The 27,890-nt window shown below is 40.4% G+C and overlaps 2 long non-coding RNA genes across 2 annotated transcripts in view; both read right to left on the reverse strand.

Moving 5' to 3' along the window:
• The window catches only part of LOC131240088 (uncharacterized), a 64,343-nt gene extending 40,718 nt beyond the window's left edge, over positions 1-23,625 (reverse strand). The window contains exon 1 of the long non-coding RNA XR_009168620.1: positions 22,600-23,625. This is a non-coding gene — a long non-coding RNA (uncharacterized LOC131240088). The remainder of the gene's footprint in view (positions 1-22,599) is intronic.
• Positions 23,626-24,106: 481 nt separating this feature from the next.
• LOC131238596 (uncharacterized) lies at positions 24,107-25,756 on the reverse strand. Its single transcript, XR_009167962.1, has 3 exons — positions 25,621-25,756; positions 25,098-25,169; positions 24,107-24,573 (listed from the first exon to the last, which is right to left on the reverse strand). It is a non-coding gene; the product is annotated as an uncharacterized LOC131238596 (long non-coding RNA).
• Positions 25,757-27,890: the final 2,134 nt, after the last annotated feature.

Consider the following 27,890-nt stretch of genomic DNA (forward strand, 5'->3'; position numbering starts at 1 on the left):
GATGAGAGTCTATCTGCACTGGAGGAGAAGTTTGAGGCTCTGCATGTATCATAGGCTTCATTGGCCCAAATCCAACAGTTTACAATGAAGTACATGAAAAAGTACTTCCATCGCATTAACCAGAGTTTGCGGTTTAATGATCCCTCGATGCTTACAACATCGTCTTCTAGGTCAGACAGAGCTTGATTTATTTATCTTTCTTACTTATGTTGGTTCTATACTAAACTTATTTTGTGGTTTGTTTCAATACTTTGGATAACTTTGATGATGTGTTTGATGACATTTAGATATTTTGGATAATATGTTTTAGATATTTCATGTGATCTCCCTGATTTACCTGCTGCATGGTAATTCTATATTTTGTTATTCATGTTATTATGATATTCTTCTTTTGTCAACTTGTGACAAAAGGGGGAGAGAAAAGTGTTATATATGTGTGTATGGAATGAATACTTTGAATGCAGGCTAGTATGGAATAATGGATTGTATACACTTATGGATAAAAATGCGAGTAAAATGGAATGCTAGAATGTTATATGTGTATTTTTCAGGGGGAGTGTCAGTTGAGCATCATTAGTTGTGAGGTACGAAGATTACAAGGGCAACTTCAAGGTTACTACAGATGTGTATGGTTGATCTTGTTAATAAATGAGTATTTGTGTAATGTTGTGTGCTTTGTCACAAAATTGATAAAGGGGGAGGATTGTAAGTGCTATGATGTTAAGCACACATAGATTGTCAAATTTCATGAAACAAAAGCGCTTTAAGGTAAAACCTAAAGATCAGCTCAAGATTGGCTTATGGTCAAGACAAGATCGGCATATCTTCTCAAAGAAATTGTCACCCATATTCAAGCCAAAGTCCAAGACATAGTTTAAGACAAAGTTCAAGACAAAGTCCAAGTCAAAGTTCAAAGACAAAGTACAAGTCAAAGTAACTTAGATATTTGATATATCTCATGTGGTATAACCCTAGAAAGAACTTAAGATTAGGTGCTTTAAAAAAATCTTTATCATGGGGTTTTTTACAAGTGTTTTTGCTAAGGAATTTGGCTAGCCTAAACTTCCTTGGCCAGCCCAACTTCAAGCCCAAGCAAAATAACAACTTCTCTTAAAAATTTACCTATCCCAAATTTTGGTTCGGCTAGCCCAAGCTTGAAATTCGGCTAGCCCAAGAAAGTTCAGGTGAAATTCCAGCAACACAAACTTTCAAAATTCGCTGGAATTCGACCAACTGAATTATGATGTTTGGCCAGCTAAATTTGACCTCGACCCAGCCGAAATTTGCATAATTCTTATCCCACGCGATCTGAAATCCATTGAACAGAATCTGGTGAACTCAGGCTAGTCGAATCCTATCTTAAGTTAGTCAAATTTCTAACTTATTTGCCTATAAATTGAGTTTTTCTCCCATTCCAAATTACAACGAGAATTATTATAATTCTTCTGCAAGAGAGAGAAGCTCAAGTCCTTGGCCAGTTATTTGTTGGTATTTATAAATTAATTTTAATAGCTTATTCAATTCCCTTTTTCTCAAGATCATTTTAGACTTAATCTCAGAGAGTAAACTATACTCTTCTTTGAGATATAAGAGAATTGAATTAAGTAGCATTTGCATTTTTCATTTTTTAAATCTATAGAATGTTAGACTCTTTCTATCTGATTGAACACCGCGCCATCTACGTTCAAGAAAGAAGTCATTCTACTACAAGCTTCTGCTACGTCTTCTACATTTAAAGATAAGTATGCCTTTTGAAATTCTTTTTAGGTTTTTCTGAAATATCCTGTAAAAATCTCAGTTGAGGTTTTGTCTGAGATAGCCTGTGAAAATCTCAGTAGGGTTTTTATTGTGATAGCCCATGAAAATCACAAGGAACTATATCAGGTTATTTAGGTGACCCTATGAAAATCTTTTTATAGTGAAAGCCAAAATTACGAGGGTAGTAATTTTAGAAGTGGAGTAGGTGTGGTTATTTTAAGCACCGAACCATTATAACTTCTTGTGCCATGTGGTGAATGCCTTATTATTTTTAGTGATTGGATACAATTTATTATTTCATTTCAGAGGTGAATGTTGTAATTCTTTTATATACTCTTAGTGGTTTGAAAGTTTGATTTTAAAGACATTCGTGAAACAAGGTAGTCCTACATAATATTTTAGGTGAAGGTTGTCCTACGAATTATTTGGAATCAAGGTTTCAATACTCAAGTGATTGAGATTTTTGTAATCTTTTTATATTTTGCATTTATTTCGATTATTTCTAGCTCTCTATTTCAACTAAGCTATAAAAGAAATAAGAATGACTAAGCAAATAGTATGAAAAAGACTTGAATTTCTCTCTTTCTTTGTTCAAGAATTCTCTCTAATTTCGTGTTTTAAATAATGAGAAATGGTCTCTATTTATAGCTGAAGATTTAGATATTTAATCAACCTAAGAATTCCTTCGGTTGGCCGGATTTCCATGATATTGTTCCAACGACTATTAGATTTCACGGGAATTGATTTTATCAAAATTAGGCTAGCCCAAGAAAATCTTCGGCTAGCCCGAGCAAGCTTCGACTGGTCAAAGACAGGGTTTTGCCAGCCTAAGAATCCAAAAATAAAAAAAAATGTACATTGCTATAAACTTAACCTGGGTCACCCTCGGGCTGACCCGAGTTGGCTCAGGCTAGTTGAAGGTAGGGTCGGGCTGCCGAAGCTTCAGGAGAAATAAAAGATTTTTGTTGCTAGAAATTTGACCTACGCTGATCTCGGCTGACCCGAGTTGGCTCAAGCTAGTTGAAGGTAGGGTCGGGCTGCCGAAGCTTCAGGAGAAATAAAAGATTTTTGTTGCTAGAAATTTGACCTACACTGATCTCGGCTGACCCGAGATTGTTCGGCTGGCCAGGTCTGATTGGGCTGAACGAACACCCTTTTGATATTTCAAGTAAAATTAGTCATAAGTTAAAGTTTGGAAAACCATAATAATGCACTTTATCTTAGGGTCTTTTCTAAGGTCATCTTTCCCTGTAGGTTGGCAGACAAATGATCATTCTCTTGAAATCATTTCAAACCTTCTACTATGGAGATGATGAATTGTATTTTAGCCTTAAAATGTTGAAAAGAGCTGAAGTGTGCTGAAGTTCCATAGCGTATACATTTTGTCTATGAAATTTGACAACTACTTGTGTGCTTAATGAAATTCCGTCTAAGTGCAGAATATGGTGGAGCTATAGAATGTAGGCTAAGTCCTAGAGGGAGGGTGATGAGGACCGATTAAAAATTATACCTATTAAAAACACTAATTGCCTGACTTAAACTAATTTGTAATTAAACTAAATAAAGAAATCTAACTTTAAGGCTTCGAAGCCATTAGGCTACATTAGATATGCAAGTTAAGCAACTAGCCTATATGAGATAGTGTATATGAGTGTGTGGGATGTGATTCCTATAAATCTTAAGCATTCATCTAATCATGCATCATATTTAAACATTCAAGATACATAAGCATAATTAAATAAATGCACGAATAGAAATTCCAAACATTATCATATATGTTTCGGCTACGTCCTACTCCACTCCCAGCGGACTCACTCAACCCATGTAAGTATAGGATTTCACTATCAGAGGTTTTAAATGAGGTTAACCTCTAACTTTTACATCCCTGCATAAGGACTCTAAAGTTTGTGCCCTACACAAGAGCAAGTGTCCTACCAAAGCACCCTATAATTTAGCCCTACACAAGAGCCAAGGTCCTACACAACAACCTGGTGGTTTAAGCCCTACACAAGATCTAAGGTCCTAATCTCAAACCTAACATTTATGTCCTACATAATAGCAAGGGTCTTAATCCTGAACCCGACACGTATTCTCCCACCGAAGGCCTATATAAGTACTTAAATTGGTTTTTCCTTTAGCTAACCAACAACCTAGGTCCTACACAAGAACCACGTATTTATGCCCTACAAAATAGCCAAGGTCCTACAAAAGAACCTAGGTGAGTTTGAACATAAATTCTTGCACTCCAACCTACATAAGGAAGGAGCAAACAATGGACTCTTACACATGACACTTATCAGATTGAGTCTCTTTTAATGCTTCTCTTGGGTTGTTTGATCTTAGCTCTCCCATGCTTCAATCAGATCCCCGATGCTCCCTCAATCATGTTGCCACTGCTTCACCAAGGCCTTAGCACCACGACTAATCTCCTTTCATTTGATGTGTCTTCAAGATGACTAAAGTGATGGGATCATGTCGAATCTCATACAACTAATGGGTAGTTTTTTATCCTAGGAGATTCAACTAGATGGGTCTCCTAGAAGAGTTAAATAATGATTTACCAAGAATGCTTAAGTCCAATCTCTAAGAAATGGAGGAGTTTAAGCACATCTCAATGTTGAGGTTGGAATCCTCATTAGAGTTGTAATCTTAAAGGAGATGGCTTAGAACTCAATGGAATAGATGCAAGGAATGAGGGATATGCATATGGAAACACCTTACCTTTTGTTGCTTAAAAAATCCATAAAAATGTCCAAGAACCGATTACCTTTAAAAATAAAAATAAAAAATTGAGCTCTAACGGTAATAATAATATAAAAAAAAAAAAAAAAAAAAAAAAAAAGTGGCCGAAAACGGATCTGTTGATGTCATCGAAGACCTTTGATGTCATCGAAGGGGTTCGATGTCATCGAGAAAATCCAAACAATATGATGTTTTTCTTGTTGGACATATCTGGACTATTTTCTAATGTCATCAGAGGTCTTCGATGTCATCGAAGTCTTATTGAAAATTGTTGTTTTGGGTTATCTTTTGCACAACAGTTTTTCATCTCTTCTACCCTTCTTTATTATGTTTTTCTTATTCTCTTAAGGCTAAGGGATGATCAAATTAATATACTTAATTAAGAAAATATATTTAGAGGCTTTAAGGTTATTTTAGGTTAAGGGTTAGGGGTCATTAAGGCTACCTGTTTACCTATTCTTACTGCCTTGATGCTTTGGCTCCGCTGTGTCTTCAGTCTTCACTTTTTAAAGTCTCAATCGACTTTACGACACAACGACTCACGTGATTGACAAACCAGAGTGCAAAAATGAGTGCACTAACACTTAAAACATTAGCACTTACAGACAACTAACTGGATAAAGTTTCTGGTGGGCAAGCTATGATTACATTAGAAAGACACAAAGTATATGCTCACCAGTTAGATGCTAGAAAATGATGGAATGTGATGTACTGCTTATGTATATGTCAAAACGATGGTTAATTGGCTAAGGTTTCTAGTGGGCCATTTCCGATTATATCGGCAAGCCATAGTGCAAATGCCTTCTAATTAGATGCAAGAAAACAATGAAATGCAATGCAATAATGATGTGTATATGAGCAAGGGGTTTAGAAGGGAATGAATATTACATGATGCTAATGCTTTAATTTAATGAAACTGATTAAACCTTTAATGATTGGGTGAACTGTAATATTGCAAGGCTAGATCAAGTGGCTCAAATTTGTACTTTAGGGGTCATTTTTTTTCCTTAGACTAGCACTCTTTATTTTACCCTTATTTTCCTTTTTTTGTTGTTTTTTCTCTTTTTTTTCCTCTCTTTATATTTTTTGACCCTTTATTCGAAACACTTTTTAATGTATAGGAGGGGCGATTTTCAGGACGACCAGCTTTGGTCAGTTAACTTCAGATTTACTAATGTAACTATTAATGAGATTATGTAGACTTACCCATAAAATATTTTTCTGTTGTCAACGTTAATTAGCTCAGGAAGATCCCCTCACTTCATGTTAGTGAGTCGGAGGTCGCCTCCCATAAGTACTTATCTAAATGCCATGGTAGAATACGCTTCATAACCATGTCCCCTACCTTGAAACTTCTCTTTCGGACTCTCTTGTTATAGGTCCGACTAATCCTTTTCTGATAGCTTTGAGTTATTTCCCTTCCTCAACTTCACTTTCAAGCAGTACTTGAAGAGATGGTATTTCCATTTCCACTGGTACATATACTTCCATTCCATATGTAAGCTTGAAAAGAGTTGCACCTGTAACATACTGTATAAATGTTCGATAAGTCCAAAGTTTGTATAGGAGCATCTCAGACCAATCTTTGTATGCATTGACCATTTTCTCGAGTGTCACGCCCAAACTCGGAAACCAGGCTCATAAAATTTCCGATCGCCGAATCCGGTGTTAAAAGCCTCCATAGTACCCCATTCTAAACTCCCAGTGCTTATACACCAGATTCCGATCCTGGAATCCTATAAAGAGAATTTTTCAATATACATTTATCTCGTAAGAAGCATAACCACAAGTATACCCAAATCACAAGAACAACATCATCATCACATATCCACTGATATAAACATTCGAGTATATTGCTGAAAGAGAAAATACATGCATATAATAAAAACTCCATAAAAGCTCGGCCGCATGCTCATACTCCTGCTCAGCTACGACTACGTCTAGGTGTCACTTGCACGCATATATCATGCATAAGCTTATAGAAAGCTTAGAGGGTGGTGAAAGTGTGTGCTCAAGGTAAGTGCCAAGCACATAGATATCAGAGTAAGTAAAAATACTGATAATCCCATAAATGCTATCAGCCGCACCAAGGCTATGCGATGTAAGACATGAATGCTAACGACCATATCAAGGCTATGCGATGCAAAATCGTAAGCGGCTAATATCATATACTGAAGATGCAAAGCAATATGCAAATCCTGATGAGTTCACGAATACCGTCAGCCGTATCTAGGCCATAAAAATGTAGAAACATAGCAACCCAAAATGCTAAATGCAGCGGATGCAATGCAATATGAGTGTTAATGAAATGACCAAGATGGAGTGAAGTTGGGATGATAGTACATAGTATCGCAGGCTATGGGGTCCATCACAAGGGAATTCTATCCAAACCAGTCCCATACTTAAATTTGGATAGTCAGACTCAATGTGGTAAACTCCTGATCTCAGGTTAGTCGTGCCCCGACCGAAATCCTAGCCTTTGTAAAAGTACACGTAACAAATAGTTATGCACCACCAACCCGAGTGGATAGTGAATGAATGAATGAATGAGTATGCAACTCCTGCTCAATTAGTCCATATATCAGTACAATTCCTCTCTGTGATCATCACTGGGGTTTAGTACACTCTACATGCAAATCGCCACCCATTGATGCGCGACCATGCAAGTGGAAGAGACCTCACCATCCGCCTGGCCAGTAGTCAACCAATATCTACCCAGCACGTCGATAGTGGACCCATTCACGAGCTGGTCAAACTCAGACTAGCAATGCTCCTACTCTCGGGCGGGTAAGGCCACACCCCCTCCCAACCAACCATGACATAGTGGGAGACGCAGCCTCCTAGTATTCGGCCCTCATGCGCTCATATATATTCACTCGGTCTCGATATTGGGGCGTCTCCTGGCCACGGAAGTTTAGGAATTTTCACCTAGGGATATCTATGAAGCCCGTATGCTAGAACCAAATATTTTTGGTGTCGCACCTGGCCATCCATGATATGCCTGTGGAGGCTATGGCCAAGATATTGTTAGGGCGTACAGTAGTCACAATACACAATGCAATATGCATGAGTCATACAATCCAGTCATGCATCAATCCTATGCATACCATGCGCTCATATGAGATAACCTCCGCCTATCAAGGAGTCTCATAATAACCTGTCCAATGACATATGCAATGGTTAACCACATCTCATAACAAACATACAGATGATGTGTATGGGCATGTATCATGATGTTATGCTATCACATACTCATCATCGGTATTAATAACCGGCATCAACAATCGGCCTTGACAATGTCGACATTTAACCAACATTGCCCCTAAGGAATGACCCACATAGAGCCTAACATATAGTGGACCCATGACCTTGCACAAGGGCCTAATATACAACACAATGAGCTTCATAGCCTAGCGCTCAAATGCATCATAATGGGCCTCATCACATAGACCTCATATTCATCACATTAGGCCTTAAATACAGGCTCAATACACATCCCAACGAGCCTCAAATATGGGCTGCATATACATCATATGGGTCTCGACAATCGAAATCGGCCTTGACAATCGAAATCGATCTCGACAAACGGAATCGGCCTCGACAAATGGAATTGGCCTCGACAATCAGCCTCAACAATCAGAATCGACCTCATTAAACGGAATCAGCCTCAATAATCAGAATCGCTCTCGTCAATCAGAATCAGTCTATACAATCGGAATCGGCCTTAACAATCAAAATCAGTCTCGACAATTGAAATCAACCTCGAGAATTAGAATCGGCCTTGAAAATTGGAATCAGCCTCGTCGAATGGAATCGGCCTCGACTAATGGAATCAGCCTCGTCAATCGGACTCGGCCTTAGCAATCAGAATCGGCCTCGACTAACAGAATCAGCCTCGTCAATCCGACTCGGCCGTGACAATCAGAATAGACAATCAAAATCAACAATTGAAATCGACCTCAACAATCGGCCTCGACTAATGGAATCAGCCTCGTCAATCGGACTCGGCCTTGACAATCAGAATCGGCCTCAACAATTGGCCTCGAGTAATAGAATCGGCCTCAACGATCGAAATCGGCCTCGATAATCAGAATCGACAATCAGAATCAGCCTCAACTAACGAAATCAGCCTCGTCAATTGGACTCGGCCTCGATGATCGAAATCAGCCTCAACAATCGGCCTCGATAATCCGAATCGGCCTCAACGATCGGAACCGGCCTCGATGATCGAAATCGGCCTCACAAAGGGTCTAAGAGAAGGTCATAATGTGGATATTTAACAATCATTGCACATTAATGTGGACATTAAACCATCATTGCTCCCAAGGAGTGGCCCACATAGGACCAAACATATAGTGGGCCCATGGCCTCACACAAGGGCCCTATATAAATCACATCGAGCCTCATCAAACGAGCCCTAAATACATCATATTGGGCCTTAGCAAATGAGCCGCATCAACAGGCTGCACCAATGGGCTTCATACACATCAAGTCCGCCACATCAACGGGCCTTGTATGCATTAAGGCGGGCCTCATCATATGGGCTGAAAATATATCACAATGGACCACGTCCCATGAGCCTAATACAATCTCATCAAGTGGGTCGCATCACATGGGCCTAATACAATCAAGTGGAGCTCGTACCTAGGCCTCATGTACATCAAAGCGGGCCGCATCCCATGGGCCATGCATACATCACATGGGCCTCAGTACATCATAATCGGCCGTAACCCATGGCCCTAATACAATCAAGTGGAGCTCATACCTGGGCCTCATGTACATCAATGCAGGCCGCATCCCATGGGCCATACATACATCACATGAGCCTCAGTACATCATAATGGGTTGCAACCCATGGGCCTCGAGTACAACAAGTGGGCCACACCAATGGGCCTCATCATATGGGCCATAAATACATCACATCAGGCCTAAACATTGCCTGTTAAAATCAACATCGTGCAAACATTGTCCAGCGTCGTCCCAAGCTACTGGACGGTGTGGGTGAAATACATACAACATGGTGGGTCTCATAACACTACCCAAACATTGTCCAACACCGTCCAAACATTGGACGATGTGGAACAAAATACATAAATAAAGGCAGGGCCCCACAACATCATCCAAACGATTCCAGCACCATCCAGCATTGTCTGAACGGTGTGGATTAAACACATACTTCACAGTCCACAGTACTGTTTGAACGGACGGTGTAAATACAGAATACATACATCCAAGGTGGGCCCCAAATATGCAGCAAGTGGGCCCTATGTACACAGCTGGTGGGCCCTACAGATGAATAGTGTGGATATACATGCATCAAGGAGGGTTTCCATCATCTAGACCACTGACGGTGTGGACATAGCACATAGCTCATGTTGGGGCCCACATAGATGGGTGGTCAGAATAAAACCCATACACCATGGACGGTGTATAAAAATAATCAAATATAAATCAGGGTGGGCCCGTGATCTGGCAAAACGAACGAACGTTTTAGATATAACACACGCCTCATGATCAAACCCAATAGAGCTTGCTAGCGTCATCTGCAGCAGCTGAAGCTACTGGCCATCCAACAGATGGAAGGCCCAGATATAAGGTACATACATCATGGTGGTACAACAAATGGGCGGTGTGGATCAACACGTGCAGAGGCCACCGCTAGATGCCCCAAGTCCTATGGATGGTGCGGATGAAACACATCCATCAGGGTGGGCTCGGTAAATGGATGGCGTGGATGATATCACGGTGCACTCCACATTCCACCGTCTAGGGGTGCTGGACGGTGTGATGTTCATCACATCACCAAGGTAGGGCCCACCCCACACGTGTAGCACGTGTGGGTGGGTCCCACGTCCTACCATAAGGACGGACGGCTTGGATAAAAACATACCTCATGGTGGTGTCCTCACCAATATCATGCATCATGTGCGGGTCCCATGTGGGGCCACCACATGTAATGTATATATTATATATATACATATATAATATTATATTATAAAATATCTGTTACGTCCAGGCCCTGGACGACCTGGATATGAGCCACGTACATCTGGGTAGGGCCCACCGTCTGCTGGGGTGGCGTGGATAAATCGTATGTCATGTGTGGGGCCCACGAAGGTGCAGATATAACACATATATCATAGTGGGTCCTCACAGCAAGACAACATGGATACACCATGCATCAAGGTGGGGTCCTAGTAGCGTGGCCCACTAACTTTGGATCAGACCGATATTTGTATTTTTCCTTCATCAGATCTGTCCCAAAAATGGGTAGTAATATGGTGGGCCTCAAGATCGGACGGTGAGGATATTACATCAAGGTGGGTCATGAAATCAAGGAAAAAGTGAGGAGAGAGAGAGAGAGAGAGAGAGAGAGAGAGAGAGAGGGGGAGGGACCCTGCCACTATGGGCCCTCCCTATACAATGCATACGTCAAGATGGGTCCCACATATGTGGCCCTCAAATCATAAAATCAATAATAAAATCACCCACCTAAGGATCTTCTCTTCCTTCTTTCGCCTATAGCCTTTAGAGCTCCAATGGATGGACTTCAACGGTTGAGATCGATCATGGAGGGTGGGATTGGATGGTAGGAAGGTGTGCCACACCGAGCTCTTTCTCATGGAGAGCTTGGACGTCCACCTCCCATGGTTGTTTGGGAGAGAGAGAGAGAGAGAGAGAGAGAGAGAGAGAGAGAGGTGATGGGAGAGAAGTGAAAGGAGAGAGGGATGGTGGAGTGACATAAGAGGTAAGGTGCTTGTTGACTTTACGGTACTTGTGTAAGAGGGAGGTAAGGCTAGGGTGTGGGTTGCTTGTACTTGACTTTGATTGATAGATTGATGTAACATTTGATGTGATTGATGGGACATTCTCTTGGGATTTGCAACTTGCGGCATTTTCCTCAAACTGAACGTGGGCCCATATCTCCTGGCGTAGGTATCGTCTTAGCGCGTAATACGCGGCACCGAACCGTGGCGACAGTGTGGTTGCTAGGGTATAAGTCTCGGGTTGAGTCGACTCTGGAATACGGGATATGACGCAGGGTCATGCGCAACTGCCGATTATATATCGTGAGTTGTCGGAATTCGACCGGGAGGACCGCAAAAGCCTACAGAACAGTACGGGCTAGGATACGAGCCTCACATCGAGTATTCTGATAAGCATCTTATTGGCGGCTTCCACTCCTCCCTTCATCTGGGGGTGGTAGGAGGTCAACCATCGGTGTTGAATCTTAAACTTTTTAAGAAAGTCATCCATATTTTTGTTGAAGAATAGTGAACAATTGTCAGTGATGATGGTGTGTGGAATCCTTTACCAACTAATGATATTGATCTTTATAAACTTAATTACTTGAGACACTACTATGGTAGTGTAGGATGTTGCTTTTACCAACTTGGTGAAGTAGTCAACTACCACAAGTATGTATTCGTGACCATTTAAAGATTTCAATTTTACCTTTTCAATGATGTCGATACCCCACTTAGAGAAAGGCCATGGTGTAATCAAGTTGTATAGCTCTGAGGCCAGGGCATGTATTTGATTTGCATGCTCTTGGTACTTGAAACACCTCCTGACATGTTGGAAATTGTCTATTTCCATAGTCATCTAGTAATAGCGAGTCATAAAATCTTCTTTTTTCATCATGTGTCCATTCATGTGTAAGTCACATGCTTCATCATGGATTTTGCTCATAATCTTTCCAGCTTCGGTTTCATTGATGCATCGAAAGAGAACTTGATTATATGATCATTTGTAAAGAATTTCACTACTGATTGTGAATTGTCTTGCCAAACATTGGACGGTTTGGCAGTTGGTTAATGTAAATTCTTCCAAGTACTCATGGCTTTCCAGATACAGTTTGATGTTAGTATACTAAGGTTTTCTGATAATGGCGGCTTCAACCTCTTCAATGTGCAGGTAGAAGGTAGGTTCATATTGAAGTTTAAATATGAGCTCCCATTCTAAAGTTCCTCTTGGAATTTCTAGCATCAATGTTAGGGTGGCGAGAGGATCTGGGAACTGATTCTTTGCTCGTAGCATGTATGAGAAGGTGACTTCTTTGAATTGTTTAATTAAATTTTTGAGGTATACGTGGTATAGTATCAACTTCTCATCTTTAGTCTTTCAGTCGTCACTGGTTTGGTTGATGATAAGCTATGAGTCTCCAAGTAATCGTAGCTTCTTTATGCCTAAGATTATGACCTGTTTTTAGTATGGATGATGCAAGCTCTGTACTCTTTCATATTGTTGGTGTTCTCGAATGCTATATGCCTAAAGATAAGAATTGGGACATCATCAGGAGAGTAGAGAATAATTCTGATTCCATTTCGCTTGGAGTTTACTATGCCATTGAAGAATAACATCCATTCATGTAACGCCCCGGTTTTCAGAACCCGAGTATACAACTCGCTTCCTGAAAACCCTGGAGTTAATAGATCATTAAGTGGCAATCAACATAAAATCAAAGTGCAAATAACGAAAATCAAGCGTAGTATTAGCCGTAACCAAAATAAGAACAATATCCTGGTGCACTCAGCTGGGGACCCAAATACAAAACCTCAGGTTTAAATGTACTAAATAAACAAAAGCATTTAAATCTACTGGTTTAATCCAAAGTATTCCGCCGCTTCCTAATGCAGCTCCTCCTCAAACAACTCGTCATCTGCTCCCGCTGTGCTAGTCCCGAGATCCGCACAATGATCGCTCATACCTGCACCTGCGTCCTTTATATAGTTGAACGTTGATGAATGAGTGGCCAGCTTAATGTGAATTCCTCTCGAGATTACACATCGCCGCCCTAGACAAGAAATAGCATGAAAACAACCAGACAAACAAAATATAGCAAAATGCTGTCATATTATATGCATGGATGCATGAATGCACCATCGACCTGGGGATGCTCATCCAGTCGGTAGTTGGGCCTTCAACCATGGAAAGGCTGACCATTAGCGAAGCACATCACGTGCGTACATCACGTACCATATAATGACTATCTATCGTACATCACGTACGCAAATCGATAATTGGTGGTCTGGCAGCTAGCAAAACGATACCCCAATAACTCAGAGGCACATGCTATAACATCCAAAAATATCCACCCGTCATCGTGAATATGTCATGTATGCATGATTAGCCAAGCCATTATTAGTCCAATTACAATTAGCTGATTTAATAAAGCTCAAGGTCACTATAGGGAGCTCGTCACCCAGCGTAGGTCAACAGCTTTGGCATAGTATCCCATAACCACCATCCCCGACCCATGAGTCTACCTCCCTAGGGTGTAAATAGAACCCGTCAACATGTGGCAAATCAATTCTCAATGTTTGAAAAATTACCATCGCATACTGAGTAGGAATGAAGTGTTGAAGACATTAAATACATCGGTTAAATGAAATGGTATGTATGATTGAAATGCGAATAAACAATGACGATGAAAATGTTAAAATGTTCACTCCATAGTCAGGTAGGTGGAATCACTCCATAGATGGTAAATCCCCTGAATTTAACTGCCACTAATATGACCTCCATGTTGAGAGTCTAGTGTTATCATAATCAATCTTACTACACTCTGAGTACGGACTCTCTTTAAATAGAGGTTCCCCTAGAGAGATTTCGAGTCATATGTGTCTTGCAACTAACACAATAATATGAGAGGATGACATGGTGATTAAGTAGTCAACTATCTGAAGTGACTAAGGCATGATTCAATAATCAAAGTAAAAGTCATGTACCCATATAATTCAAGAGACACTAAGTAGTTAAGTCTTATCATTCATATGATCATAACTTATCAGTTCTAATGCATGCATTCAAGTAAGCTAATCAAGTGATTTAATCCATTCCAAGATATGTGTTCAAATAAACTAATCAAGTGATTTACTAATTTCTAAGACATGCGATTAAGTAAACTAATCAAGTGATTTAACAAATTCTAAGACATGTGATTAAGTAAACTAATCAAGTGATTTAATCTAAGCCATATGTTTAAGTAAACTACTCAAGTGATTTAATCATTTCTAAGACATGAATTCAAGTAAACCAACCAAATGATTAAATCAATTGTAAGGCACGTGTTCAAGTAAACTAACTGAATGATTAACCATTTCTAGGTTATCATTTGTAGTTATTATAAAAAATAAAGAAAAAAAAAAAAACTACCATTGGTCTAGTTTAGAGATGGAAAGCTCAAGGGGAGAAGTCATCACCTGTAAGGTTGTATTCCCGTCCTTGATTGAAGTTCTCGTGAGTACCTTGTGGCCCAAAATCACACAAGTAATCTCCTAAAGTCATAGTTTATATTAGTCAAATGTTCCCAAGGTTTTAACTAACTAACACATTGAAGTTGTGTGGGTTTGAAAGGTCCCACGAATAAGGCTATTTGGGCCTGAATTAGAGCGACCAAGCCCACCATATTTTTGTCCAACAAGTGGCCCAGATTGGGCCTAAAATCAACCTATAATTAAGGCCTGAACTGGGCCCAGCTACGAAACCCGATAAATGTCCAGAATTTTTGGGCAGGACTAGGTCGTTCTTGGCCTAGCAACCAAACGCACCAGCCCATGAGTTGGGCTGGGCTGCCTTGGGCCAAGATTACCCCACAATTAGGAGTGGGCCTGCTAAGCATTTGCAGGCCTAGCGATAGTCTTAAATAGTCCAATGGTGGTTTGGGCCAGACGGCTGCCGGTCTAGCACATTATAATGGGTCCATCATAGGTAGGTTGGACAGGTGCTGGCCCAGAAATGCCCTCCTTTCACAAAAACCCCCAGACTGGGCCTTTCTTTGGCCCAGCAAAAACAAAATTCACCCACGATGACTGGCTGGGCCTGTTCATTTCGGCCTAGCACTGTCCAGCAACTGAGGGTGGGCCCAGTAGTGTGTTTGCAAAGGAGCCTTGGGTTGGGCCCTACCTTGCCTACCTCATTTGCAAAGGGCCTGAGTTCAGTTTGTTTCGGCCCAATGTCCTCGAAGGTGGGCCGGCTGGACAATCCCTGGCCCAGCATTCGCTGGCCAGCAACTCCTCACCGGTTGGGCCCAACTGCAAGGTTTCAAAGGGCTGGCCCATCACCAAGGATGGCCCACTATATGGTTTAAAGGCTTTGAGTGCAGCCCACCTACATCCTACAGGGTGCGGCCCACTGATCCTTTGGCTCAGGTGAGGCCCATAGCAGATGTAATGTTGCCAACCGAGAAATGCTTCAGGCGGCCCACTGTGATTTACAGCATGGCCCACAGAGTGTGTAACTTGGTGGGGCTCGCTATGATTCATGGTGTGGCCCACCATGATGTGTGTGGTGTGGCCCACTGAGATGTTCCTCAGGTGTGGCCCACTAGTGATGTGCCTCCATCATCCATTTTTGAGCACCAACCCCCTTCCGTAGCGTCCCTGATCAACACGATCTATCAGACAACAAGCAAGACAGCTTGCTCACTAGTGTCCCCACGATGCACTCCCAAAATAGTGTGGCCCACTGTGGTTTCAAAGGGCCTGGATTTGGGGTGATTTCAGCCCATTTCTAGGACTGATCTCGATCCAGTTCCAAGGCTGATTTCAGCCCAGCACATGGCCCAAGTGGAAGCCGTTCTCAGTCTAGTTTCATGGCCCAACTGAAACCGTTTTCAATCCAGTTTCATGGCCCAACTGAACCCATTTTTCACCCAGGTTTGGGACTGATTCCGGCCCAATGTTGAGGCTAATTTTAGCCCACATATTGTTGCTAGAAGCTTGGCCCAACACCACTCAACAGCTCGTGTATTGAGCTAAGTTGGAACGTCTGTCAGGCCTTAAGCAGCTGAGAATGGTGTTCTTAGCTGGCCTTTGAAGCTAAGCTTGGACTCGACTCAGCCAAGCATTGCTAATAGAGTCTGGCCTGAATCTGGGTCACGATCCTAGCCGACCACAACTCCAATAGCCCTGTGTTGTTGGGTGGAAGGAAAAGGAAGAGAGGTTAGGTGTTACCTGGCCTGCTCTGATGCTGGCTGAGTTGACTCAAGCACAGCTACAGCTACAACAACGGACACCTACGGACAATCGATCCAAGTTAGTAAGATTTCCTTGCCCTTAGGAGCTAGTTGAAATAACCAGGGACCTTACCTGATGAAGTATCCCAGTCTCAGGACTCAGTGGGGTAACAACTCGACCCGCCTGAGTGGTTGAAAATGGCCCGAGTCGAGCTGACTCGCTCTCCCCCTCACACTCTCCTATCCACTCTCCTTCTCTCTCTCCTATTTCCTCTCCTTCTCTTCCTCCTATTTCTTCTCTAGTGCAGATCCCAAGGCATCCCAATGGCTTTTATAGCCAAGGGAGATCTCTAGCACATCTTAGCCAACGACTAAGATGAAAACGCCATTTGCAATGGCTGTTCTTGACAAATTGTTACGCGTGGGGTCCATCCGTCCTTGGGGATAGAATCCCATCGTAATGGCCCACCAGGAAAGTAAATTTTTAGCCTTGGTGGGGCCCATCTTGTGATCATAGGTCGGATGCTCCAACGGGGAAGATGGGAGGGCTGTTGATGGCAACCGTCCATCTATGGTACTTCCTTAAGATCTAGTCCATTTAAATGGACCAGATGAAGCTTTCGCTCATTGTGGGGCCCACTTTTTGGGCCATTCACACACATTTTGGAATATCCCACGAGATATTCCCTCCCTCATCGTTTTCTCGTGAGAAGAGATGCCTCACGCTTCTAACTCATGTCACCCTAAAGGGAGAGGTTGGGATCGATCCATGTGGCCCAAGGAAGGGCCCAGATTGTGCCAGCACCCATTTCCCAAAAGGGAAATGTATCCTTTTACTTTTCTTGCTACAGACGACTGACCGACTATTTTTGGCAATGGGAGAGTGTGCTCTCTAACGGACGAGCGGATGGATGGGATTGCATGACCAGGCCGATCTTGGATCACCCATGTGGCCACATGTTAGCCCACCATCCATGATCTTATCCATTCATGTGTGTTTGATCAGTTCCTTTCTTGCTACAGACGACTGACCGACTATTTTTGGCAATGGGAGAGTGTGCTCTCTAACGAACGAGCGGATGGATGGGATTGCATGACCAGGCCGATCTTGGATCACCCATGTGGCCACATGTTAGCCCACCATCCATGATCTTATCCATTCGTGTGTGTTTGATCGGTTCCAATCCAGAATCAGCGTCTCTATACATGGGTCCGGATAGACCATTAGGTTTTGGTCGTCCAAGCCCAACAAGTTCGATGGACGGTTTGGATCAGCCAGGTGGTGGCCAAGGTGGGCCATCCTGGGATCGGATGTCCCACAATCTGAAATGCAGCTCGGGTGGGAGATTTCTGCCCTTTTTTGAATGGGCATAGGTCAGCACTGGTCAAACCAGTTGCCCCGTCCCATTCACTTCGTACACGGGTGCACTTGGTGCACTCACACTTTGTGTGGGGTCCACCATGATGTTTATGATAAATTCACTCCATCCATTCATCTTAGGAGCCCCACCCAGGGGGCCTGGCCCAGTATGGGGTGGATGTGAGGCCCAGGTGGGCCGTATAACACACCCCAGGCCCTATTTGGCCAATATACATCGACCCAACGGCTGGATCGGATTGAGACTTTGTTTCAACTGTTAAATGGGGATTTGAGAGGCAGTGAGTGCTTGGCTGGCTACTCATTAGCCCTTGAAGATCGATCACCAGTGCATCGCTCCGTCTCTTTATGGCTAGATAACTTGGAAACTGTTTTAACTTAAGGTGGTTCAATTAAGCTTACCCTCATGCTGTTGTAGGCTTTAACTCAGCTCCTATGGTCTCTGATGGACAACTTCATGATGACTGGAAGCCCCATCCTGCATTCATTGAATTTAGGTTGTTTATTAGTTGAGTTTTAAAATCCCATTGTTATGGGTTTAAATGGTAACACCCGCCTACAAGAAGTGTAGGGTGTTACAATTCATCTGCCTTTCTTTCTTCTTCTTCCTTAATGAGGAAAAGATCTTCATGAGGGAAGAAGGTCTTCAATGGTTGATAATAGGGCAGTGATGTCAAACTCATATAGAAGTAGTTGCCATTTGTATATCCTTCCAATAAGTGTCTCCTTCTCGAATAGGTATTTAAGCAGGTCCATGCAAGCGAGGAGGAGGATAGGATATGTGTCATGCATTGTTGAAGCCACTGAGTTGCTAGCCTAAGGCCAAGAATGTCTTCTCGAGTGTTAACTATTTGGTCTCATAATATGTGAACTTACGACTTAGATAATATATTGCTTGTTTCTTCCTTCTTGTTTCATTGTGTTGGTTGAGGACACAGCCGATGGTGTCCACTTCTTTTAAGACGTATAATAATAGAGGTCGTCTAGGAGTTGGCATTAAAACTAGTGGATTCATGAGATATCTTTTGATGCGATTGAAGGCGGCTTGACAATCGTCATTCCATTCCTTTAGGAGAATTCTTTCGAAGGAGCTTGAATATTGGTTCATAGATGGGAATGAACTGTGCAATCACTACAAGAAAAACAGGTAAAGGCTACGACCAAAAACCATAGCTAAAGACCTTTTGCTATGGATATAGTCCGTAGCACGTCCGTCGCTATTGGTGGGGTAGCTAAAGGTAAAAAAACCTATGGTTACGGATTATATCCATAGCAATAGATATCAATAGCTACGGATATAATCCGTAGCTATAATTTCTGTAGCGAGACGCACATAAAGTTATAGATAATATTTGTAGTTAAAAGTAGAATGAAATCCGTAGCAATATGCTGAAGTTAGCCAATAGCTATGGTTTTTAGAACAAGAGCTATGGTTATTATCCATAGCTAATATTACAAAATATTAAAAAATATAAGAAAATTATAACAATGGTGTTTGTTACCATTGCAAGAACCTGCTGTAATTGATCAACTCATTTAAGCTAATACAATTAATGCTGCTAGGAATAGTATATAAAATGCAATCAAGGAAAGAACAATCAAATCATACAATGCATCTTACATTCATATTATAAATAGCAATCAAATCATACAATGCATCCTACATTCATATTACAAATAGCAATCAAATCATTACAGCATCTACACAGAGCAAATTGCAACCCTCAACCTCCTTGTTTCCTCCTTGTTTACTTACAAGACATTTATGAACAGGGCAAGTAAATGGTTCTCCGGCAACTATCTCTTTTTTATGCTCTTCCGCTTCAGCATCATTTCCTAGATGAAGTAATTTTGCAACACATTCTGAATGATAGAAATGGCCACAGGTTGCAGAAACACGGGAAAACTTGAAAGCCAAAAGGCCACAATGAATGAGCATCTTAGTCAGGAAGTTTTAAGCATTAAGGAAGTTTGAGCTATTGACCTAAAAATGTCTAAACTACACCCATTATAAAGCTAGAATGAAAGAAAATTGAATGTACACAACTACACATACCATCACTAAAGAAAATGTACCTAATGACAGCCTTACCAAAAGAAGCAGTTGCTAAGGCATGCACTGGAGCATGATTTCAGATCATATTCACAATATGATATTGTGACACATGTGACAGATAGGGGCAGGCTTCGTTATGCATGCACCCCTGACTAAAATTCATGCCAGTCCATTCATTGGGTGGGCCAAATGCGCACATAGTGTGAATTATCCATTAGTGCTTAATTGTCCATTTTTTTTCAAATACATGTGACCCATCTGCTGAGCAAACTGACCTTCTTTAGGTTGTGGCATGTACAAGGTAGGTGCACCAAATGAATGGCCCTATTCTCACAGAAACAGTGTTCCATTAGCATATCTTGAGTACCAAAAAAATTTTGGGACAGCATTACTTGCTAAAGTTTTAATTGTAATACGACTGTGTTCTTATGACTAGTTTCTTGACTCTTATCAATTCTGTGTGATTTATCTTCATGAATAATCTTGAGAATTATCTAGAGTGGTTAATGTATCTCTTTTTTCATATTCCTCGTTATACAAACAACTTGCAAGAAAGCCTTAAAAAGAATGGGATTGCTAGAATTGATCCTTATATCATCAGCAATCACTTGACCATGATTCAATTTTTACATCATAGGCTAATTTCAGTTTAGTTAACGGCATCTACTATAAATGATGAGACAAAATGTTGTTATCCCTTTGTTTTACCAGTGAAATTAATAATCTAATCCTTCACAAAAAATTGTCATCATTCAGACAAGAAAAGATCAATTTAATATTTTTTAAGACTTGAAAATTCTGCTAGAATATAACAAACCTCAGCATTGCTGGATTTATCAGAAGAGCCCAACTTCCCACAAAAAAAAAAAAAGCACTGATACCATTTGTATTGGCAATTTGCACACAATAAGTTTTAAATTGCCTGTGCCAAACCAACAATGTGAAGGTGAATGCCCCAAACTTTTGGAAGCAAGATGAACAAAAACATGACATATAGTAAAAACGAAAGATGGTTTCATAAGCGTGCATACTTTCACTTGAGCCTTAGACATGCCAAGAGATTTACAGGCTGAGTCAGCACAAGCATCTTTAGTTACATGGAAGGACCTAAAACACCTCCCTTCACAACTGTATAAAAAAATTGAGTGAAATGCATGTGTCATTCAGTCATGGAGAGACAAAAAAAAAAAAAGGAAAGAAAGAAAGGAGCATCAAGCGATGTTTAATACTGACTTGACTGAATATCAAGCCTTGAGTATGAATATGGCCTAATACCAATAGACAAAAAAAAAAAAAAAATAGATATCATGTCACATCAACAAATTAGTTATAGATAAATAATGAAGGTAAACTGTCAACATTCTTCAAAACAAAACTTTTGATTCATCAAGGCATAAACGTTGTGCACTAATTATGATTTAAAAGAACATTTTAGTATTTTTCGATTAACATTTGATTCACCAATCACCATAGACAGTAAAATACCTGCTAAATAAATAATGTACATAATGAAGTTCTGGTGTTAGAAAGATGATATGGACATCAAATAGATAATTTATAATTACAGATTAATTGCCAAAATATCTTTGGGAAGATATCCATGATAAACAATAGAAACTGCTGTGAACAGAAAAATGGTATTAAAAAACATCTTTATAGATACAGCAATATCCTTCTATTGCATGGGGAAATTTTCATTGGCTACATGCATGGACGACTCTTGAGATAAGGATGTCCATATCTACCTGGACGTTAACATCCATGAGGTGTCTGGGTGTGTGAACAGGGGTGTCTAGGGATGTTGTTGTTTTGCATTTGGATGACACCTCATGGATATCCTTTTTGTTGAAGAATGTGCTATTATGCCAGAGGAACATATATTCAAGAGGCAATCCTATGGCACTTCTGCCAACATGGCAGACACACATGAGATTCACACCTTGTCGTGAGCAGGTCCTGAAATGTCAACATATGCTCTCTCCTGGAATTAAGGCCATGTAACATTGGGTTGAATTTGATGAAGTACAGTTTGCAGTAGTGAAGTGGAGAGCACTCACTTAAGACGGTTGTCCTGGATATCGAAAAATCAGGTAAACAATACCGAACTGTTTCAGAAAAAAATCAGATGAACAACACACTTATCGAAACTGCTCAAATCAGATGAACCATTGATAGCTGATTGTTTGGAGCCCCGCCATTCAATTCACCATCAGCCGCATCAGCAGGGCCCTTTCGTGCCATCGCAACCTATGCAACAACCTCAGCAATTTGATATGTCACCCTGATTTTGTTTCTAAATGAGTGAAGCCTCGAATCCCTAGTCATTTTGGTTTTGGTTCTCTTTTTCTTAGAAGTACTTCTGTTGATATGATATGGTCCTATAAATATATCAAGCTGGGATGTGGTTTGAATAAATACTGTTATACTAGGTTCACCGATTCCTTTGAAGTTGGACGTAACAGCAATTTGAGGGCTCCTGCCTCATTATGAATGCTAGTAAATGCTCACATGCGGAAATTATTTTGGTTAAGCATGGAACTATGAAGATGCAAAGCATTAAACAAACTGAATGGCATGAATATTAGGCAATACACCTTGCAAACACATACTATACTCTCTCTTTTTTAGACTACCAAACAAACATGCATAAAACCTGAAAGTGATTGTGCAGAAAAAGAAAAAGAGAACAGGAAAAAAAATTCACACCTTGTTGAAATGTCGGTTCCCTGTAGGAGAAATTAGGGCTTCAACCCTTTCAACAGGAAGCACCAACAAGCATGCATGTATTTTATCCATATGTTCATCTACATGCACACTGTACACATGACAATCTAGCATGGATAGGTTAGGAAGATCACTTGTAGAATTGTTTTTTTTTTTTTTGCTCTGTAAGTTGTTGCTAATTTGGTGTGTAGCCATACATGCCACTGTAACCTACCACAATTTAACCAGTCTCTAGCACGTGAGGGATATGTACAAATGTTATCCATCAGAGAAATCCTTCATAATGCAATTGAGTCTTCAATTTGATATTCAAATTCAGATGAAGGGAAATGAAACAGTGTCAGGTTGGTGACATGGCATGTGCTTGGCACATGACATGGTGGGTGGGTTGAAAGCTGAAGTGTATAAAAGATGAAATGCAGGTTTGTATTAGGAATTCCAGTCGCATCATATTTTGAAGAGCTGGAAGGAAGAACTAAAAAAATAATTCATCCCTTTCCAGGAGCTAAGCCAAATCATATGAAGGTCTAAGAAGAAGAAAATAAACCTGATGTATTTTCCTGATCTTCTTCTTCTTCTTTTCTATTCTCTTCAATGTGTAAGATTTTTAACATCTTGTGAAGCTTTCATCTTCATGGATGTTGATGATTGTTAGTTTTATTGTTTGAGATTGTGAAAGCTTTTATTGATTTGATAAAATATAGAAGAGACTGATAACTGAAATGAAACAAATGACATTAAACTTGTAAGATATGCTTCCATGATAAGATCTCCTTCTTCATCACCATTTTCATCATCTACAACAATCACAAACTAGAGAATAGAAGATAGGTTAACTATAGTTTAGAGCTATTGGTCCCAAAATTCAATGAACTAGAAGAAATAACTTAGGCTAGCTTTGGATGTAGTACCCATCTAAATTTCTTATATTAGTGGTCAAATAGAGCAAGCAATCTGTTGTAGTACCCATCTACAATCAACAGCCCAACCTGTTCAAAATTTAAAATTCTAAAAATAAAATAAAAAATCAATACCCATCCTTCCAAATTCTTTAAAAGACAAACAAGTATAAGAACATATTTTGTTTCTGAACTGTAATTCTATCAATTTCTCATTGGTTAACCATATATTTTATTTTCTTGTATGGCTGTTGTTTTCTTTCTTCTCCAATAGAAGGGAACTGAAAAGCATGATTTTGATGTGGCGAGTACAATAAAGTTACAACAAATACAAAACCTGATTAGTGCCTCTCCAGCTAAAAGAACTAGATCCAAGTTGTTAAGATAAATGAGCTAGGAAAGTGCTCTCATCAGTGTTGTTCATTTTCTTGAAATGTAACATTTAATTATGCAACTAAGTACACAAATATGCACACCAGTGAAGAAATACAAGACTCATGGAAGGTACTCCAACTGCCAAAAGAGCAAAAGAGAAGGAAAAAAAAATTAACCCCAAAGATATCCTACATAATAGTTACCTACATCCACCTAGCTATATCTACAAAAACAACATCCAATTTATTGCGAGTAGCCTTCTGGATAGCTTCATTTACTACAATTGCCGGATCTTTTTCGTACCCTTTCACAAATATAGGAATCTAAAAGGTAATTTTAGCAACAGTTGATCAGCTCAGAGAAATATTATCTTACAAAAATGAGACCAACTCTCTCTCCTATTTTACAGAAATAAGACGAAGAGTTTAAAAAAAAACTATTGCATGTCTGTGAACAACACACCAACAACTGCAAGCAGACTGTAAAATCCATTTTGAATTCTATATAATTGAATAAAAAGGACTTTGGGGCCCGCTTAATCCTGTAAAGCATATTGCAGTTCTTCAGAAACTACTTAATGTTCCTTTCAGTTGAACATGCTTAATGTTCTTGTCTTCTTACCACACAACACATACATGCCCACCATTTCCTCAATTGTTGTCATCCTTTATGTTGTTGCACCCTACATAATGAGAGGATACAAATCATTTTCATACCTTGGAATTTTGTATTTTTGTAGTTGAAGCAGTGCTATTAATATCCACTAACAAACATTTTGAGATAAGCGGTGTGATCCAATAGCCATTACAACTAAGAGAACAGTTGGCAACAAATGTCATATTGGTTTTAAAGTCGAAGGCTGCATTTGGAACACAAGTGGATTTGAGTTGCAAACATTTAGTGGAAATGGCCAACCATGCAAAAGTTGGGCCACTCCATGAACATCACCTTTGTCGAGAATCAGCTTGATCCACTCATCAGATGGGCCACCCCTGTATATTGATCCAGGCCCTAGGCTGTCCATTTATATCAATTGTGTGGCCCATCTGATGAGTGAATCTAGCTAATTGTGGAGCCCACCATTTGCATGGCTCAAAGGTCACACCAAATACTGATTACGAAAAATCAAATAAAAAACCACATATCAACAGTTTCAAACCTAAGAAACTCATGTCACAATCCAAGGCATGAAAATATTGTGCTTACAGACAATATCTGTTCTCTATCATGCTCTCCCACTTCCTCTAGAAGCCTCACTTTCAATTGTTGAGGCATGTCCTGCAACATCAAGTTTCAAAGTAGGTCATCCAACCATACAACCATGTGGGCCGACTCATGGGTAGAGAAAAAAAATATGGGACTCAAATGCGATCCACACAAAACATTCCTTGTTGAGACATTTCATCAAACAGTTAGCATGCATCACATATAGGAGATTTTATAAAATAGACTTTTTAGTTTTTACAAGAAAGGCCATTGTTTAGTGACCTAAATTCTGATATTATATATGATCCATGCACTAAAAAACTGAAAAAAGGGGCCCAACTTGTATAAAATGAAAAGAAAAAAATTAATAATAACTGGTAATTTACTAACAAACTAGAGATTGGTAAAGTACATAATCAAAAGACTTAATCAAAACCTTTAATTCAAGAGACCCAAATTAGATGCATCAAGTCAAAAGCACCTAATCAATTGTCCATATCAAAAAATCCCAAATCAAATGTACCTTGATGATTTGGGCTATGATTGGAAGCACGCTGTACCGTGATGTAGCCGAAATTTTTAGGGTTGAGTTCTTCGATGATCAAAAAGGTGTATTCTTTTGCTTGTTCTTTTGACTTCAATAGCTTGTTCGTAAAAGCACTCACCATGGCTACATATGGAAGAAGAGAAGAAAAATCCTCACCTCTTGCACTTCCTCTCTTGTTATTTTCCCTACGAAAACACCACCAAACCTTAATAAACAAAGAGAGAGAGAGAGAGAGAGGTCAATTTTTGTAGGGAGGAGAGAAGGGTTTTGGGAGATGAGGGTTTGAGAGCGACGAGTGTTGGAGAAGGGTTTGGGAGAGTAGGGATTCGGTAGAAGGGGTGAGAGAGAGAGAGAGAGAGAGAGAGAGAGAGAGAAATGGGGGGAGATTTCGACACAGCTCTGTTTTGAGTGCGCGCCCAATTTTAGGCGGAGGGACCATGGACGGTCCTCTCAGGGGCTCCGTAGGGCCTACCATGATGTATTTGCTTTATCCATTCCGTCCATTAATTTTAATAAATTATTTTGGTTAATAATCTCAAACATAAAATAGATTAAATGCCTAGGTAGACCACACCATAGGAAACACATGTGATTTAATCTCCATGTTTCCTACCGTGTGGTCCACTTTAGCCTTCAATCTGTATGAGTTTTGGTTTCATGCCCTATAATAATATTTCAAAATATATAGACGGCTTAGATAGAAAACATATAATTTTTTAGGCCCTATAGGGCCCTTATACCACCATTAATTATTAATGGTGTGGCACTTTTTTAGCTACGGATTAAAACCCTAGTAATTTTAGCTACGATTTATATCCGTAGCAAAAAAGTAACGCAGTTTGTATCCTTTGCCGCTTTTTTTGGTAGTGAATGAAGTCGCTGATATACTGGATTCTACCAGGGAAGCCATAGATTTCCTTTTCTATCTTGGAGGCTGCATCTTGATGATGGCTCTTATCTTTGTTTCATCGATTTGATGCCTTCCTCGCTAACTATGAAGTTGAGAAGTTTTCCTTTGATTGCACTGAAGATGCATTTTTAAGAGTTAAGTCAGAGCTTGTACTTTTTTAACCTATCGAAGAACTTTTTCAGGTCTTCAAAGTGTCCTTCAATTGTTTAAGAGTTGACAATCATGTCATCTATGTATACCTCAATTTCCTTGTTCATCATGTCTTGGAACAAGGCTATATTCTCTGCTTGAATTCTGGCGGCAAGGATTTCCCAATGCGTACTTCCTTAGGGACTTCGGGAGTTCCCAAGTTTACTACCTCAATGTCGTCGACTACGACATTAACTTTGGTTTCAAACTTTTTTGAGGAGATCCTTAAGTTTGAGAGTCAGGTCATTATCTTCCCCACCCTGGACTTCGTTCAGACCCATGAGTTCGAAGTCTAACTCGATGTAAAAATCATATGTGTCAACTTTGAACTCATGCGGTACTTTAGACGAACTATGCACATTATTGAATGTAGGAATTGAAAGGAATTTGGTTTATGAAAACTTTGAGAAATTGAAATGCTAGTTGGTTTTGAAGATTTTTTATTTTTTAAACTTTAGGTTGTAAGGGACCGTGAGCAGGCCGGCATTGCCAACCATGACCGATCCTAACTTGACTCAAGATGCCAAGTGCTATTTAGATTGGCATTTTTTTGGAGATTGGTGCCCTTAGATGGATCATTGACCAATTCAATGGTTAGGGGAGTGGTTGTCTAATTAAAACCCCACGTTCCCTCTCCTGAATTGATGGGGGCTTGATGCAATGAACGGAAAGTCATGGTCTGGCCTGATGACCATGATTTTCCCTAGGTTGGGTTCAGGATCTAAGCTATACCCAGTTCCCTCTCGAATCACAGTGAATTGTAGCTCTTTCGGTTCTTCCATTAGGTATTGCTTTAGGATTTGCACATTGGACCAATATATGGCTAGCCATTTCCGCTTATAAGTCAAATGGATTAGACTATCATGGCTATGACCGGATGATGGGGATCTCCATCCCTGGCTATTGATGGATGACACTGGTGTAGCTGATGGTGTAAGTAGTGTGGGCAATGCATGCCCCTGGTTGACTGTTGTTAGGATAGGCAAGTTGTGCCCTTGGCTGATCGCTAGAGAGGGGAGGTTGACCCCTTGATTGACTGAAACTGAGATGGACATGGTGTGCCCCTAGTTGATTGTTGGAGCGGGGAGGTCATCCCCTTGATTGACTGAAGCTGAGATGGACAAGGCATGCCTCTAGTTGATTGTTG

The sequence above is a fragment of the Magnolia sinica genome, chromosome 3 (assembly GCF_029962835.1).
Source record: "Magnolia sinica isolate HGM2019 chromosome 3, MsV1, whole genome shotgun sequence".
Classification (NCBI taxonomy): Eukaryota; Viridiplantae; Streptophyta; class Magnoliopsida; order Magnoliales; family Magnoliaceae; genus Magnolia; species Magnolia sinica.